We start from the raw sequence: 17,941 nt of genomic DNA, 5'->3' as shown, positions 1-17,941 counted from the left end.
GGCACAGGGGAGGAACCTGGTGCCCCCCCCCCCCCCCCGGCCCCACTTCCCTGGGTTTAAGCCGTTTTAGAATTACCTTGGGGATTCTCTTAGCTTTCCTGAGACGCAAAGGCTGCCCTTGGCCTCTGGTAAGCTGAGGGTATCATGAGGGAAAGGCAGGAACAATAAAGGATTGGGCTCCCGAGAAACAAGCTCATCCATCTGGAGACCCAGGAGCAGGCGGCTCCAGACGGAGCAGCGGAGGGCGCCGGGAGAGGAGGGAGAGGACGGTCCCTTCGCCGCCACACAAAAAGCAACTATTCAAAACCACCCAGGGAGTTCTCTCTTATTGAAAAGTCCTTGATTCTTCCCTTTCTGCTGCAGAACTCGTGAACAAGGACCCCGTCTTATTAATGGGGTGATGGAGGGGCCTGGGAGGGAGGGGCCCCCTGCGCAGGAAGGTGGCTGAGCCCGCCCCACGAGTCATTAGAGCTGGTAACTAAGGTAACTCCAGAATCGGATTTTCTTCCCACTAATCTCTCTTTTTCTCTTTCCCTTTCTCCTTTTTTTCTCTGCTTCCTGGTTTGGAGGGAACCTCAGACGGGGGAGGGGGGGCGGTTGGGAGTGACACGTGTGAGTGCATATGAGTGTGCGCGCGCCCACGTGTACGTGTGTGAGTGTGTACGTGTGCGTGGAGAATACTAAAATGACAATCACGGGGTGGGGAGCGGTCTCATCTCAGGTGTGTCTGCCCCTGCCCCCCACCCCCAGCCTGGTCTCCCTCTCTCCCTGTTCAAGGGCAAATCCATTTCCTTCACTCCCTCCTTGAGTAACAAAAGGCCAGACGGAGTTCCCTTTCACCTGCTCTGATTGAAGCCTCCGCTTTGGCCTGTCTGGTGGAGGCCGCTTTGTTCTGGGGAAAACCAAGAGAGGGCCTGCCCTGAGGCCTGCCCGGGTGGGCGAAGGCCTCTGTGGGGGGCAGAAATAAATACAAACCACAGCACTGTCCCCCAGGCCTGTGCTGCCTGGAGCCCTCGGCCCGGGAGCTGTGGTCGGTGGAGGCCAGTTCAAACCCTAGCCGCGTGGCCTGGTGTCCATTCTTTTACTCTCAACCCACAGGAAGGCTCTCCCACAGTGTCAGGTGTCTCCCACACTGGCCGTCTCCAGGCACCACTGTTCCAATAGGGCAGGTGAGAAGGATCGGGGGACAGTGCTGCCAACCCTCCAGGGGCAGCCATGTTGGGGGGAAGGCACGGCACTGGCCCCTGGGGCCCAGGGCTTCCCTGGGAGGAGGAGGAGCTGGGAGCACAGAGCATCTGTGTTTGCGTGCCTCCTTCCCTCCTAAACATGGAGGTCCCAAAGGATCTCCCAAGGTTCTGGGTGGGCCCCGGAGCGGCGCAGGGTCCGCCCCATGGAGGTGAGTGACCGCCATACCGGTGAGGACGCCAGCTGTGGAGGGCTGCAGCTTCAGGAGGCTTCCTGCTTCCCCTCAGCGGGAAGAGGGAGTTGTTTGCACCGGTGAGGTGAGTCATGTCAGCTCTGCTGGCTCTGTGCGTGTGGGGGAGGGGCTGCCCTCGCTCTGGACCCAAGGTGACAAGGTCAGCTGCACAGCAGACTGACTGACGAGCTGGACTGGCGCCTGGGACCCATCCCAGGCGGCCTCTGGGGTGCCCCCACGGCTCCAGTCCCCCCCAGCCCTCCCACCGCCGGGAGGACCAAACCCAGCTCCTGGCAAGTGGTGGCTCAAGGCCTCAAAATTTGCAAGCAGAGGGGCAAGGGAGGCCAGAGTGGCAGCAGGAGGTCAGGGGAAAAGGCAGGTACTGGAGTATGTCTGGAGCGGAGCCAGAACAGAGGTCCCCAAGCTCTGTGGGATGAGAGGGCCACAGCCCACACAAGCAGCGGGCATTCCACAGCTGGGTCAAGCTCAGGCTCCAAGGCCACAGGCCCCCAACCCTCACTGCCAGGTCTCATCTCCCCACATCCTCATCCCTCCCCGTCTCACCCTGTGTCTGTCCCACTCCCCTCCCTCTAAGCAAATGGACCACAGATGTGGTGGTGCCTTCTTCAGCTCCCTTTCTCAGCTGCTGGCACTGACCTGTCCCTTCCATCCAGCTCCCTCTGCCCCTCTTGTCCTTGGAGGCTAGCCGTAGCCCCCCCACCCCACCCCCAATGGGCCGTGAGCTTCTGCAACCCAGGGGTCAGGCAAGCTGCAGTGACATGGCCTTGCTGAGCAGGGCTCTTCCCTCGGTGGGTTTCCCAGGAGCTCTTAATGGATGTGTGATGCCCAGTGAGTACATGGATGTGTGTGTGTGTATGTGTGTGTGTCTGTGTGTGCGCGGAGGAGGAGGCAGCCACTTCCCGCTCTCTCTCCCCACCCTGTCCTTACTCCAAAAGGCCTTAGTCTCCCTGGTCACAAAACCTGCCCACCCAGGGGCAGAAAAGGCCCCAGGCAGGGAGCTCCCCCGACAGACGTTTCTGGGTGGTTTCTGGGTGCTGGGAAAACACCCTCTCAGTAACAACCTTGATGACAGCCTCGGCCGCTCCCCGTGCTCCTGCTACCTGCGGGGCGCTGGCCTGGGCACATTTACTAATAACAGTGAGAAGAACAGCCTGTGCTCGCAGTGTTCGCGGAGCACCTGGCAGGCACTGCAGCCCTGGGAACTCCCATGAAGCTGACCACGAACCCCATTTCCCAGCTGGGGAAGACTGAGACCCTGAGGGCAAGCACCAGAGGCTGGGGCGGGGGGAACCACATCACATCTTGTGATGGGAGCACTGGCATGAGTCTGAACCATTGTGGGTAGAAGCTGCTGGAAGCCTCTGTATTTAGCCCGAGCCCCTCAGAGCCGCCTCTCAGAAGCTCAGGAGGGGTGGGCTCCAGGACTGTCTGGAGGCCCTGGCTTTTCCTGGCGCTGCCTCTGGGGTCCTCTGGTTCCACAGACAGGCCTCAGGCCCTGCGGGGTGGCAGGGACCACCCAGGTAGAGAGAGAGGGAGAGGGAGAGAGAGAGGGAGGAGGGTAGGGGGAGAGAGGGAAAGAGAGAGAGTGTGTGGGTGAGTGTGTGTGTGAGCGTGTGTGGTGACCCGGCGCCCAGCCCGGATGCCCCGCCCAGCCTGACCGCAGCTGGGAAAACAGCCTTCTCAGCTGCCCCCACCGGCCGCAGCGCACCCCCCTCCCCCCGCCAGCTGCCTCACCCAGCCCTGAACCGGGAACTGGGCCTGCCACCGGCAAGGCGCACTCGGCCTGAGTCACAGCCCCCCAGGCCACCCCCCCACATCCCTGCCAGATCTGAGAGGAGGTGCAGCTCCCCCCCCCGGCAGCCCACGTTCTCCTGCTACCCTGGCTCAGAGCCCCCCAACACGGGCTGCCCCCGACTGCACACCTGCCGCGGGCCAGCCGTCTCCTCCGCCTCACAACCTTCTCCCAAACCGTCAGGTGAAAGGCTCAGCGTTTTCACTGCAGTGGCCATAACCAGCTTGACCCAGAGCCCCCTGCCCCCCACCCCCACGCCACTGACACTCATCTCCCAGAGCTACAGCCCTCCATCCCATGGCCGCCACCAGCGCTTGGGGACACGGGGGCTGGCACTGCCTGCCTCCTTCTGGGGACAGGGGAGGGGGCTCCCTATCCTCCCCCACCCCACCAGGAGCCCTCCCCCACCTCACACTTCTGAGGCAGGATCACTGAGGCTGAAATTTCAATTAAGAAAGAGAAATAATTACTCCGGGGCTCCAGCCCAGCTCAAGTGGTGACAGGCCTCAGTAGCCGCTTCCTTGGGGTTGGGGCTGGGGCTGGGGAAGGGGAGGCAGCCTGGCACCCCCACGCTCGGCCTGGGCCTGAGCAGGGGCCTGGACCTTCACCCGTGTTCAGCCTTGAACCCCCACCCCCTTCCCTTCTGCTGAAGCAAGGCCAACCTCAGGGCTGCTCCAAGGTTGGGGGGGGGGGTGGGCGCGGATACTGGCTCGAGAGAAGGTGGAGGCCCCTGGCAGAGGGGGCTGGGGAGTAAGCCTCAGATGGCTCCAAAGAAATGGAATTAAATTAAATTTAACTGTTCAGTCACTGCCTGTTCCTGCAGTGAGCCTGGAGACTGGCAAGGCCCCACCAGGATGGGGGTGGGGACCCCAAGAACCCTCCCTCCAGCACAAGCCTGAGGGGGGGAGGCTCTGGAAAGGTCCCCGGAAGGGCTGCTCTGCCACTCACAGGAGGAGTGGGCTTGGGCAAGAAGCTCCCTTCTGGACCTCGGGGGCCCATCTCCTGCAAAACAAGAGTCACAGGTAGGGGGCCGTTCCTGTCCCCACACCCATGAGACCCTTCCCCACTGACTACTCCAAGAGGCAAACAGCCAGCTTTAGCAATGGCCCTCTCATCTCCAGAAAACACCATCTCCAGAAATATCCCGTCTTCTATCCTTTTCTGAGAATGACACATTTCCTCTCCAGAAATGCCTGGTTTGAATCCAGAAATTCTCAGCTCCAGAACGTTCCATCTCCAGAAGCGTTCCACCTTATCTCCAGAAATCGTCTCCCATCTTCAGATACAATCCATCCCCACAAATGCCGTTCTCTCTATAAAGGCTCTAGCGTAGCTCCAAGAATGTTCCACTTTCAGAAATATCACATCCCATCTCTAGAGATGTTCCATTTCAGCTCCAAAAATACCTCAAATCCAGAAATGCCCTATTTTATTCCCAGAAATACTCCTGCATCATCTTCAAGAACACTCCATTTCCAGAGGTACCAGAGTTGATCTTTGGAAATAGTTCACTTCCAGAAATGTTTCATCTCTAGCAATGTTTGGAATCCAGAAAGCCTTCACCTGTACTCCAGATTACGCCCTCCCCTATCTCCAGAGATGCTCAGGCTTCATTTCTCAAAATGCCCCCATTTCATCCTCAAAACTGTCCCTCCTCCTGAAAATGCTTTCCATCTCATCCCTAGAAATGTCCTCATCCTGTCTCCAGAAGTGCCAGGTCGCATGTTCTAAAAACACCCCAATCTCTGGAAACGTTCCAGCTTGCATCTAGAAATGCCGGGGGTAGCTCCAGAAAGGTGTCCCTGTCTGGCCCACGGTTGCAGAAACACAGAAACCCACATCCTTCGGGACCTTCTGGGAAGGGGCTGAGCAGTGAACGGGAGGCCTCCCTCTCCTCTTTCTCCCTCGTCCCTGTGGGATGCCCCTTGGGACCTCTCAGACACATGCTGGGCCCGCTATTGTGCCAGGAGCAAGGATGAAGTCAAGACCTGGGCTGTCGGGTGTCAAGGTCCCCATCAGCGGGGGCAAGGGTGGTGATGGGCCCTGCGGTGGGAAGAACTGGATCAGGAAGGAGTTGGCGGGGCACAGCCCACCCCCCCAGATACACCCCGGCCACAAACATATCCACTGGCCCAAGTACACACTTGACGGTCAATACCTACACAGTGCACAGAAGCACTTTCCCCCAGCCCACTTCCCACCCCTCAGAGCCACACACATTACACACTCTCTGCATGGAAATCTGCACTCAACACTTGCAGCCTTGCTCATTCAAGTATACAGAACACATGCAAATGCACGCACACCACACAGATACATATACAAGTCCACCATCTCTCCCTCTCTCTCTCTCTCTCTCTCTCTCTCACACACACACACACACACACACACACACACACACACACTGTGATGGCTGTCTTCCTCATCCACACTCCGTAGGGCTCTCTGGGCCCAGTTCTGGGGACACCAAGGGGCAGAAGCCCTCTGCCAGTCCCTCTGACCCGTCTAGGTTGGCAAGACGGAGCAGCAGCCTTAGTGACAGATGTGTGCCAGTGGGGGGGGAACGTAGTGGGGGGATTCACGGCGCCAGGACTGGGGCTTAGAAGGGACTGCAAAAGACAAGAAGGTACATGTTTGGCATCTGCTTGCAAAGCTGTTAAGATGGGACGTTCCCTTCCCCTGGGAGCAGCCCAGGCCACCTCTGGGCCACCCTAAACGACGGAAGTTCCTCTTTAGGTGGAGCCAAACCTTGCCCTGTCCCCTCTGACCACACGGGACTGCTTTCTGGAGTCGCAAAGCCCATGCTCTGCTGAGATTCCACACGGGAGAGTCTCTTCTCTCTGTCCCTTGACAGGTGGGGAGGGAAGGGGGCCCGGAGCTGGGGGAGCGGAGGGTGGCCTAGTACTGGCACATGCACATGCACACTCCCGTGCGTGCGCGCGCACTCATACCCGTGCACGCAGTCGCACACACGCGAACACGCGATGTGCCTGTGTTTAAGGGTTTCACATGCAGACACACGGGCAGGGATGCAATACCCCTCCATGCCCAGGACGCACACACAGGAAGGGGGAGGTGACCTCTGGCCCGCCCCAGGTCTGTCCCTGACCCCTCTGCGGGTGCAAGTTCTCAGAGCCTCTGGGCGCGGGAGGGGCAAGGGACCCTGATCTGTGATCTCTGTTCCTGGCAACATTGGGAGCTCTGGTCTGCTCCCACAGGATGATAATTACCATTTATTAAGCCTCCCGATTTAGAATCAGCCTCAATTAACTGGAACCTCCCAAGCCCCCTTTTTGGATCCTTTGGGACCAAGGGCAAATGCTGAAAAGACCTTGAAGGTGCCCTTCAATTGGCCCCCAGCCTGGGCCCCTTTGTCTACGTTCCTGCCAACTGGGCAGCTCTTGCCTACAAACGGGGCCTTCCACGTCTGTCCCACACCCACCACCCTGCTCAGTCCCTTTAGGTTCTGGACACTCTGTTCCTCTCTACCTAGGCCTCCTCCTGTAGGACCTGGGGACCTTCACTCAAAAATGTGAGGTAATAAAAAAAAGCCAAATAGTCAGGCATGATCTGAATGTATTCATGGTCCCAGGGTCCAAGACGGGAGAGAGCTCGGGGCCAGCCTCAGCATGGTGAGGTGAGAGGGCCCCCCCCAGCCCCCGGCCCTGTATCCCAGTTCCCAGGGGCAGTGGGCTTTCTGGAGAGCCTTCGGCATTGGTATTCTCTGTCCCTCACAGCCCAAATTACACCAGCTCTCCTGGGACCCTTTTATCGCACGTTGTCGCTTCAGCAAAAGGTTATGTACGAGAACATCGAAATCCCTCCCGCATATTAACTAAAAGAGCATTTTTTAAAATGCACAGGAAAAAGCAGCTCACCTAAGAGCCAATTTTTTACAGTATCTTAGATCAGAACGAGCCCTGGGCCAGCAGTCAAGAATAGGGCCCTTGTCAGAACCCCGCCCTCGCTGGGACCCAGGGCATGGCCCTTCACCTCTCTGCCCTCCACTTCTCTCTGTCCATCCACGTGAGAATAAAAGCCCCACAATGGTGCTCTACCAGGGGTGCTGTGAGGGGCACATGAGTGACGGCAATGAACGAATCGTGCCGTGGAACCAGAGTCCAACTGGTGCGGGTGTTCAGGCCCCCCACCCGCCCCCCAAGCACGGGGGCAGCAGGAGGGTCTGAGGTTTCTCCTCAAGTATTACTCTGAGCCTTGTACACCTCCCTGTCTGTCCCCAGGAGGTTCCTCCCACCTAAGGGCACCCTTTCCTTTTTTTCCCCCCCTGCCTGGAGAATTTCTGGAAAACAGCATCAAGACACAGTTCCTTGGTTTGGAATCAGTTCTTTGGTTCTGACATTTTACAGATGAGGTTCAAAAATGTACTCTACCGAAGATCAGTGGAAGCCAGGGGGCCAGGCTGGGAATTGAGGGGCAGGCAGGATGGAGATGGGGGAGTGGCAGCTGGATGGGGTGAGGACCACGCAGGTGGCAGCCCGTCTCAGCTCTGCCTATAGCATCTCGGGGGCATGTGTGGTTTCTGGTTTCAGAGAAGCAAATAGTGGGACTTTCACGTGAAATTTCATGTTCTATTTAAAACTGGTATGCTGGACAGGGTGCCTGCGGGGCTCAGTCAGTTAAGCGTCCAGCTTCGGCTCAGGTTGTGATCTCACAGTTCGTGGGTTCTGGCCCCGCGCCGGGCTCTATGCTGACAGCTGGGAGCCTGGAACCTGCTTCCGATTCTGTGTCTCCCTCTCTCTCTGTGCCCCTCCCCAACTCAGACTCTGTGTCTTTCTTGATCTCAAAAAATAAACCACCACTGAAAACAAAATTTTGAACTGTGTGCTGGTCAAACAGCGTCCATCTGAGGGCATCACACAGCCAACAGTCTCTGGTCTGGGTTCTCAGGCCCTGGTCATTCTACCTCTCCCTGGAAGGGGGTAGAAGGGGAGTTAGGGCTGGGCAGCAGGACAGCAGAAAGTAGGTTTTAATTCGCTAGGAGAGGGTCCTCCCCAGAGCAGCAGTGACGTCTTCAAGCCTCTGTGTGCTTTGGAGTCACATAAGGATGACAACAGAGCCCACCTCCCTCCAGCATGGGGCGCTGAAGCCCCCTAACATCACAAAGGGCTCCAAACCCCAAAGAAGAAGATACTTTGAAGATGAGGGAGGGCGGGAGGGGGCAAGAATTCTCAAAGGTCACTTACCTCTGCTGTCAGGATTTGCCCGACTGGCCAATCCAGCTGTCTGGGGTACAAGGAACCTTAAGATAATCCGAGCCTTTTACAGATGAGGAGATGACCAGAGAAAAGCGGCCCTCGCCTCGCATCACAGAGCAGGTGAGTAAGCGCGTGACAGTGTCAGCCCTGCATGACAGACTCCTTTCACTCACCACAGTGTGATGCATGATCCCCTTGCTCCCTCCGCAGACAGGACACCCCAAGCAGGGGGAGTGCACGGAGGGGTGCCCTGCTGGGCCTACCCTGGGGTTAGGCAGTGCCCTCCGCACGACAAATCCCCAGCAAGGAGGGCCATGCTCAACAACCGCCCTGGGTTCGTCCCAGCTTCCTACTAGGCCAGAGGGGCCTTGAACCAGAGTTGCCTGACTTCTCCAAGCCTCAGTCTCTTCATCTGTGAAATGGGGATGGTGGGACCTTTCCCTCGCAGGGCAAGGGTGAAGACTGGAAATAACAAAGTGCTTAGGGGCCAGCACTGGGGAGGCCTCGCTGAGAGGACACTCTGAATAACGGGATTCCAGATACCGTTCTTATCACTCGTGCCCCGCCCTGCTCCGTGCTCCTCCTCCTCCTCCTCCTGTCCTCCCTGGGGCCCTGGCCCACTCCTCCCTCTCCGTGCTGAGCCTTCTTTTTAGGGAATTACAATCTGCTGGGCTTTAATTACTGGTCCCTGAGGAGTATTGCCTCTTTCCCAGCGAGAGGTAATAATCCCCCCCAGGACTCAGATGCCGCAGGGCTGGGCGGAGCTGCTGCAAACTGAGGCAGGAGTTTGGCGGCGGGTCCAGCGACCGCTCCGTCCAGGGAGGAGGGAGGATGAGCTTGTCCAGTTCAGGCCCAGCACTTGGAACTGGAGGCCTCAGTGCCGAGGGAGGACAGAGGCTCGGAAAGGAGGGCCGGGCGGCCAGAGGACTCACGGCCCCACCCGGGGCCTTGTCTGATCATCCCTGGCTTTTCTCCTCCTTGGCTCGTTCTCCGCCTCCAGCCGTGGCTCCAGCTGTGTTTCCTGCCTGGAACAGCCTTCTGTCCCCACTGCCTTCAGGGTAGAACCCTTCACCACAGTCGAGGCCCCAGACCCCTTTTCAGCCTCCATTCCTGTGTCTCTGCCTCGCCGGCTCCCCCACCTCTGTCCTTCTAGAGCTCTGTCCCTTTCGTGCCCCTGGGCCTCCCGGCATGCTATATAGTGACAGTCCCTCCTGTGGTCAAATGCTCCTCCTCCCAGACACAGGGCCCAGGTTCCCTCCACTGGGAGGCCCACCCTGACTCTCCGTGGACACGGCCTGAACGTGCCTCCTCTGGGCTGTCAGCAAACATCCGCTGAATGAAGGACTGTAGGAAATGAAACTCGACCTATAAACCGGGCTCCCACCAGATGCCCGCTGCCCCCCACCCTGCTGAGCCCCGTCAAAGGCAGCAGCTGTGGGAACTCAGTCATGCATGTACAAGACTGGGTCAGGCCACGGTGAGCCACACGGGCAGGGTCAGGCTGACCCGTTCCGGTCGGGTCCCAGCACCCCTGTGTGTGAGCTCTCCGCTCCTACACCCTCACTTCTACGAGCGCTAACAAGGACCACGGCGAGTGTGGGATGTGCAGGAGGCTGGCCCTGTGCACGGTTTTCAGGGCTGCAGACTGAGGTTCAAGGCCGGGCACAGAGGGCGAGTATAGCGACTCCAGGGTAACAGCTATTAAGCTAAGAGGCTGGTTGGGGGAGGGCGGGATATCTGAACTTGGCCACAGGTGGGTTGCTGGATTAGGTGACAACAGGCACAAACCCGGAGATGTCATGTAAACATCGCAGTCCTGCTTCCCGAGAAGGTGGGTGACAGGCACCCTGGGCTGCACCCTCATACGCCGCCCTGGCAGGACCGAGCTGCTGTGCCCCATGAAGGCCAGACAGCCCTCACATCCTCATTAGCTTTGCCCACTGGCCCTGGGGGACTTCGAGGTTGCTGGCCTCTGCATTATGCAAACATGAGTTCAGCTTCTGATCACTCCTGCCAGGTAATAGGTTTGCATTTTAAGCAGAACTTCCAATGTTTTGACCCTTTGGCAGTGACGACAGGAGGCATTTCAGGCCCTGAAAAAGGCAAGAAGGGGCTATTTTTTTGGGAAGGCAGACACCCTATGGGTCAAGGTGCTCTTGGGAGGTGGCACCTTGCAGGGCTGACCCGGGGTAGGCATAGTGTCTCTGGCTGCTTCAGCTCAAAGTGCTTTATGTGCAATGAGTGACATCTGCGTGCCTCTCTTCCAATTCTGACCTTGGGAACAGGTGGGTGCTGACTGTTTTGGGTCCCATCTGCCCCTCTAACTCCCCATGACATCATTTCTGGCCTCAGAACCCTCCCCATGGTCAAGGTCCCCCTTAGAATGTGGAACTTGGCTCAGGAGGAACAGCCCCTCCCTTTTCACAGACACTCTATCTTTGATAATGCAGCTGCAGAGGGTGTCCAATGAAATTCTCAGCTCCCTGGAGGGTTCTCCTGAAACGACAGTCACCTCAACCCCAGACTGTCTCCTAGAAAGCATGGAATACAGCATGTCTTCCACCCTAGAAGCCAGCGAACCCAAGGTCCTCGCCGTGCTAACACATGGGTTCTCTGAATGGACAGATGAATGCTTAATAAGCCCCTCTGTGGGTCTCCATGCTGCGAGACATTTGAGCAAACTTGACCTGGTTTTCTTTACTTTTCTGACAGTCCTGTCTGGAAAAAGCCGTGATTCCCACTGTCCAAAGGGGAAACTGAGGCTCGATGAAGAGAAAAGTCTTTGCTTGAAGCCAATGTTCTCATGCGCTTTTGGGAGTGGCTGACCTAAAGAGGGGTCTCCTCCTCTCAGAGAAGCCGGGCCTGGGTGCACGAGCATGTGAAACAGGAAGGGAAAGGACAGTGGGCCATGCTTTTGGACAGTTGGGTCCCCCCCAGTGCTTAGCTAAAAGGGGTTGCCCAAGCACCTAGCACTTATGAACCAGGGCGACACTCAACTCTGGGGTGTAAGCTGAGGGTCCCTGGGTTGTTATTATTATGACTACTTTCTACGACTGCAATCTTCCCAAGGCTGATTGCGGGCAAGATAATCAGGTGAGGCAGAGTGTGAGACCAGGCCCAGATTTTTTCCAGAAAGGTCTCGGTGGCAGATACCCAGGACTACGGGTACACGGTGGCCAGCAGGCACTGGGAGCACCTGTGGCTGGTCCAGTGTGGAACTGTCAGCCACCTCACAGGGGACAGCAGGAGGGAGGGGGATGTGAGGAGGAGGGAGGAATCCTGCCCAGGATGGCGAAAGTGACAAGAGTCAGGCCAGAGCTACCCAGGGCCAGGGCATCATCTGGCTCCCCGCATGAATAGACCCCACAGCCCTACGCCCCGTGCAGTGTGGATGTTAGAAAGGAACGATCTCAGGGTGACACGGAGGGTAAGAAGGACTGTCATTGACACCTCAGCTTCCCAGGGTCCCACCGAGGGAGGACCCCTGATCACGAGAGTCAGGGGCAGCTGGGGGCCAGGAAGTGGGGTCTGGAGCTTAGGGTCAGAGAACCAGGTCCAGCCTGGGGTCCCTAACTTCTGACTCCTTGACTTCAAGCATGTCACTTCTCTGTCAAACCAGAATCACGGACACGGACTTTCAGGATCTGCGTAAATGACAAGACTAGTGTCTAGCACATGAGTGGGGATCCATGGGGCCTGGGATCCTGCCAACCAGCTCCCGGGACCTCCAAGAGCACCACTGGGCAGCTGTGGGGGGCGGGGGGGGCGGGGTGGTCGGCAGCAGAGGTGATGGTGATCTTTAAAATTCAAAGGAGAAGCCCAAATCTGCCTGGGGCATATACCCCCAACACCTGGCCATTCCGCACCCCTCCCAGGTGCCCTCCCCGTGGCCCGCAGCCAGACCCTGCCCCGCTCTGCATCCTCTGGCCTCAGTCTCCGCCTTTCCCGGCCGGGGGATGTGAGCAGGAATGGCTCAATCAGGATATAATCGTTTTTAATTAACGTGCGGATCATTTCACAGGCTGATCTCCTTGGAGACCAGAGGGAAGACGGTCTTTTAAGATTTTCTTTTGCCTCCCCCCCTTCCCAGTTGAAGGCCGCCCCCCCCCTTCACCCACCCAGCCGCAACCTTGAAAGCAGCACAAAAGCCTGCTGCCTAGATCCCTCTTGGGGCCATTAGGAGGAAAGTGTGTGCTCACACACAGACAAACATGCACGTGCCCGAGCTCGGGGGCACGCTCTCCCCCCGCCGGAAACGCACAAATGGGATCAGAGACTCAGAGACATACGCACACACCCACAGACATGGCACACGCAGGGCTACACACAGATTCGCACACGCACACAGACGTGCATGCATGCACACGTGCCCAGGCTGGAAGACACACAGACCCCTGAAAAAACATACAAATAGGGTCCAAGGCAGACAGACATGGGCGGGCATGCGTGCGCGCGCGCACACACACACCCAGGCTGGCAGGCAAGCCCACCCCCACACAAACGGGATCAGACACACAGACATGCACACACAGCCATGCACGGGGATGCGTCCAAGCACAGAGACACGCCACAGAAATGCCCAAATAGCTGACACTCATGGGAGGGCTGTTCTGAACCTCGATGGCCAGCTGGGGTGCTGGCCGTGGGGAAACAGAAGGTCCCTATCCTTCGATGGGAAGTCAGCCACAATCACCCTGTCCCCTGTGAGTGCCCGTGGCCCCAGCCTCCTCCCTGGTGCCCCCCACCTGCCCAGCAGGGAAAGCCAGGAACAGCGGCCTCCCTGCCACGCACCTGGTCTGGATCTTTCTGATCCCAGAGCCTGGCCATCAGCTGTCTCACTCAGCCCTGACAGAGCCCGCCCTGGACAACCAGCTTCTCCTGGTGGTGTTGCCCTGGCTAGCCCTGACTCCTGCCCTCGGGCTGATGCCCCCAGCCTGTCCTCTGGGTGCCCTGTGAGGTGGGGAGAGGGGACCTGTTGGCTGCTTTCGTTCTTGTTTTCTTCCTTCCTGACCTCCCCTCCCTCTTTTCTAATCCCTCCCTCCCGATCTCCCCTTCAGTTCCTTTCTCTCTGCCCCTTTCTCCCGCCTTCCCCTTCCTCACCCTCCCGAGGTCAATCTAAGATCCAAAGACACTGAAAATGTGGCTGGTCCTTTCCCACGCAGTGGCAGTACCCACTGCCCCCCAGCTCCTGAACAGACCCAGAGCTTGGTCTTCATGTTCTGGATCCTTGACTTCTCCTTCTGAAAAATGGAATGGCAGAGAGCAAGGAGTTTTGAGGAGGGGCCACAGGGGAGCCCACGGCTGGCCAACCACAGGCGAGCAATTTTGGTGGCCCCAGATCCCGTGGGCAGGGCCAGGGTGTGTGACACAGAAAGGACGTGACGGGCTCAGGAGCCTATCTGGTGCTCCGGCTGCCGATGGACCAGGGGCAAGCTGGGTGCTTCTCTCTTGGATTCTCCGTGCCCCCACCCCTCCAATCTTTGAAATGGACAAGGACAGCCTGAAAGTTCCCTGGGAACTCTTCCCACATGTAGAGCCCAAAATGACAGATCACTAGTTGGTTCTTGGCTGCTGCAAAAGCCCAGTAACTGCTGTGTGACCTTGGGACTCACTTCCCCTCTCTGGGCCCCCGGCTTCCTCCTCTGTCAAAGGAGGGGGGCTCAGACAGGTGATTCATTGCCCAGGCTCTTTTCAGTTCTGACAGAAGGCTCGAGATCGTGAGCCAGGAAGGAGAAGAGTGCCCCACTTCTGGGAAAATGAGAAGCCCATTTCTTCCCTGCAGGTTTGTCGCAGTCATCATTTTGAGGAAATCATCTTAAACATCACAAAAAAGTGCTCTGTGCAAAATAGATTCGCTACCTCGTTTGTGAGGGGCATCCGGAATGTTGAACAAAAGGGGAATATTAAGTAAATGCTGGTACATCCACCCGATTGGAAAAGCCTGAAGACATTAACCATGGTGTTTATGAAGAGTTGGTTACAAAACAGGAAAAGGCTCCTGTTAGGGCCAACTGAGAAAGCAGGATATACATCTGCATACAGAGAATGGCGACAAAAGTCTTTTAAAAAACCAACCAACCACCAAGTCAGTAAAGGCTGTAAAGAACATCAAAATATTAACATGGTCACAGCTCACTGTCAGTAGTAACCTTGTTTCTCTTTCCCTAGATTTCAGATGGTTCTCTGAACCATATTGTAAAATGTGTATGTACGGAAAAGATTTTTTTTAAATGACTACATGCCTCCTATTGAGAAACTTTCCCCTTTCATTCATGTATTCATTCATTCATCACTGATTCATTCACTCCTGTGTCTGTCCAGCCAAAGCAGAGTGCCCATGGTGTGCCAGGCCCCTGGGCTCTAAGATCTGCAGGGAACATTTCTCACCTGCAGGAAACAAATGCGTGGGGGTGGGGAGACAGCTACACCAAGGCACTCTCCCATAATGGGGCCCTGGGCGGGAGGGGGGGGGGCAGGGAGCGGAAAGCAATCCCGCCCGGTTCAGCCCTGCCTCCCCCTGGCCTCAGCCAGGCCCGCCCTCAGCTGCTAGGGTCCAGCCTGTGGATCAGAAACTCACCCTTAATCGCCAAGCATCCAGCTGTGGGTGGTTTAAGGGTCGAGGTAAGCAGCAGGGCCAAAGTGTGGAGCCCACACGGAGATTCCACTTCAAGGTCCTATAACCCTGGCCCATAGCCCCTTTTCCCTCGGGGCCACACGGCGGCTACCTGGCTGCTGGACCCTCCCTGGGCTCTGATTTCTGCTTCCCCAAAACAAGGCACCACCCGGCCAGGTCCCGTCCCGCTGCCTGAGGCTGCTGAGAAGGAAAACACAGAGTATAGAATCTGCTAGCTCCTGTCAGCCGGTGTCACGCTGTTAGCACGTCAAAGGGTCCGACAGTGTGTCCCTGCTGTGTGGGGGCTGACAGATTTCTGGGAAGGGTTAACTCTTGATATTCCTGAACCCAGCCACAGGACAGCCTGAAGACTGTCTGCCACCCCCTCCCACCCCCACCCAAGGTGCCTTCCCTCTCCCCCAGGAGTCCTCTCTGTAAGTAGGGAGAAGAGTTTCTTGCCCCCCCCCCCGGGGCTGCCAGCCTGGGGTCCCTGGGCCTCCCTACCCCACGAAGAGAAGGAGGAGCCGAAGCTCGCCTGGGAATCCAATTAAGGCAGATTTCCATGGACTCTTCTCGGCCCTACTCCTGTTTCAACTAGTCCTTCACCCGTCCCACACCTCCCCCCCCCTTCCCCCCGCCCATGAGCAAAAGGATCTGGGCGCTTGGAGCGCCGAGAGGCTTCTCACCCCAAGACCCCTACTTTGCGTCGAGCACACCCCCACAGGCCTGCGGTCCCCAGAAATTCTCTGGTCTAGAACTCCCCTCCCATGGCTCCAGTGGGAAAAGGAGAAGTTCCCACCACTCCCCTCCCCCTTTCTCCCCCCCCCAGGGGGCGAGGCGTCCGGATCTCCGGGTCACCGGAGCGGCGTCTGCTGTGGATCGCAGGAGACAAACACTCCGTCATACTCTCTCTCTCCTTCTCTTTCACACACACACACACACACACACGCACACACATCACCCTCGGGATCACCTCTGAAGCCCGCATTGTACGGGGAGGGGAGGAGGCCGAGTTGCGAGGAGGAGGTTGAGGTTGGGAGGAGGGGGGCGTCCGACGTGCCTGAAGTCACCAGCCAATTAACAAACCCAAGAGGGGCTAGAATCCACGACCCCCGGCCGGCCGAGAACCCCACCTTACCCGCACGCCCTCCCCCCGCACAGCGCCATCAGACGTCAACGTCTCTAACCCAAACAAGTCCCTCCCCCAAGAAGTCCTCCCTGCCCCTCCTCCTCCTGCTCCGGGTCACCGGCCCCCAGAGAGACCCAGCTACGACCCCCACCCCCGACGGCAAGGCGCGAGATTTCATTGTCAGCCTGGCCACTCAGGCGCGCGTGAGGCGGGGGTGCAGGGCAGGGGGGCTGTGTGGCAGGCTCGGGCGCAGGGAGTGGGGAGGGGTCTCCAGGGGAAGTGTTTGAAGCTGCTCCTCCAGCTCTGTCCAGATCCGGAAGCTGCCGGGGGGGGGGGGGGGGGGGGGGGGGGGGGGGGGGGGGGGGGGGGGGGGGGGGGGGGGGGGGGGGGGGGGGGGGGGGGGGAGAGCGCGACCTTAAGCGCTCGCAGGCGGCAAGGAGGGGCCCCGGCGGCCGGAGGAAGCGCCCGGAGGCGTCGGGGGCGCCGAGTCCCCGGGGAGGCAGCGCTCTCGGGAAGTTTCCCACCGGTTGCCTGGAGCAGGACAGGGTGCGCAGACGGCCCTCCCCGGCCTGCTCGGCTCCAGCGCGCAGATTGCGAACTTGAGCAAAACTCCTTCCGTCTCCGGCGTCCCTCACCTTCCCATCCGCGGCCACCAGCCCCGCCATCTCAGCCCCCTGCCTTCCACCAGTGCCACAGTCGCCAAGACCTCTCACCAATGCATTGTGGAAGAAAGGGGAGGGGAAGTCCCCAACACAACCAAACTGCGGCCACAAAAAAAAAAAAAAGAGAAAGAAAAAAAAAAAGAAAGAAACAAAAAAGGAAAGAAAGAAATTCCTTCTCCTGAGACCGATTCCCTCAGCCTAGCGTGGAAAACCCCCAAACAGGCAAATCTGCAACTCCAGCCAAGATCGCGGCGCGGCGGGAGGGGTGCCCGCAGCCGGTGGCCACCAGCGCCGGCAGCCCCGGGTTTGGGGCAGGTCTGAGCGCGGCGGCGGCCCGGGGGCTCCGGGAGCCCTCGCGCCCCGGAACGGCCCCCCGAAGACACAAAGCTCTGCCGCCAACAATACCTGCGGGCTCCTCCTGGATCTCCCGGGCGCCGGCGCTGCGCGTCTCGCCGTCTCCCTTTCCCCGCGCCGTCTCTCTCCTCCTCTCGCGCGCGCTCTCCCCCTCGCCTCTTCCAGAACGCGGCGGCCAGATGAGATCCTTGGGAGAAAAAAATGTGAGCGCTCGCACGATTCCTTTCTCTCCGCCCGCCGCTCGCGGCGGCACCGGGCTCGCTCCTTTCTCCCTCGCGCTCCCGCGCGCGCCGCGCCTCTCGCGCCCCGCGTTTCCTTCTCAGCAGCCCCTGCGAGCGCCCTCAGTAGCCATTATTCACGGGCCACCGGAGGACAGGAGGTAATTAGAGACCGCCCCGTGGCCGCATCCACTCTGCAAGCGCGATGCGGGCTCGGGGTGCGCGCGGGGAGGGGCGCGCGACGAGGGGGCTTGGCTGCGCGCAGCCCGCGCCCCAGACGCGGGGGAGGGGGAGGAGGAGGAGGGGGCAGGGAGGGAGGAGGCGAGGGGAGGAGTGGTGAGCTTGGGTAGGAAGAGGGAGGAGGGGGCGCCGGGGAGACGCTCCCGCCGCTCTCACCGCGGGGGCTCGGGGTCACCGGCTAGGAGGCTCCAAGGCGCTTAGGGGCTGGGGGTGGGAGTGAGTGTTTGTGTGTGTGTGTGTGTGCGCGCGCGCGCGCGCGCGCGCGTCAGAAATGGAAGG

The 17,941-nt window shown here is 58.9% G+C and overlaps 1 protein-coding gene across 1 annotated transcript in view; it reads right to left on the bottom strand.

Annotated features, from left to right (window-relative positions):
• The window catches only part of RAI1 (retinoic acid induced 1), a 79,584-nt gene extending 62,194 nt beyond the window's left edge, over nucleotides 1–17,390 (bottom strand). Inside the window, exon 1 of the mRNA XM_039227389.1 lies at nucleotides 17,256–17,390. The gene's annotated coding sequence lies outside the window, so the exon portion shown is untranslated. The remainder of the gene's footprint in view (nucleotides 1–17,255) is intronic.
• Between the last annotated feature and the right edge of the window lie 551 nt (nucleotides 17,391–17,941).

This window comes from Hyaena hyaena, unplaced genomic scaffold (assembly GCF_003009895.1).
Source record: "Hyaena hyaena isolate Hyena2069 unplaced genomic scaffold, ASM300989v1 scaffold_27, whole genome shotgun sequence".
Classification (NCBI taxonomy): domain Eukaryota; kingdom Metazoa; phylum Chordata; class Mammalia; order Carnivora; family Hyaenidae; genus Hyaena; species Hyaena hyaena.
The sequence above is the reverse complement of the archived record's forward strand: the minus strand, read 5'-3'. Positions and strand labels throughout refer to the sequence as shown.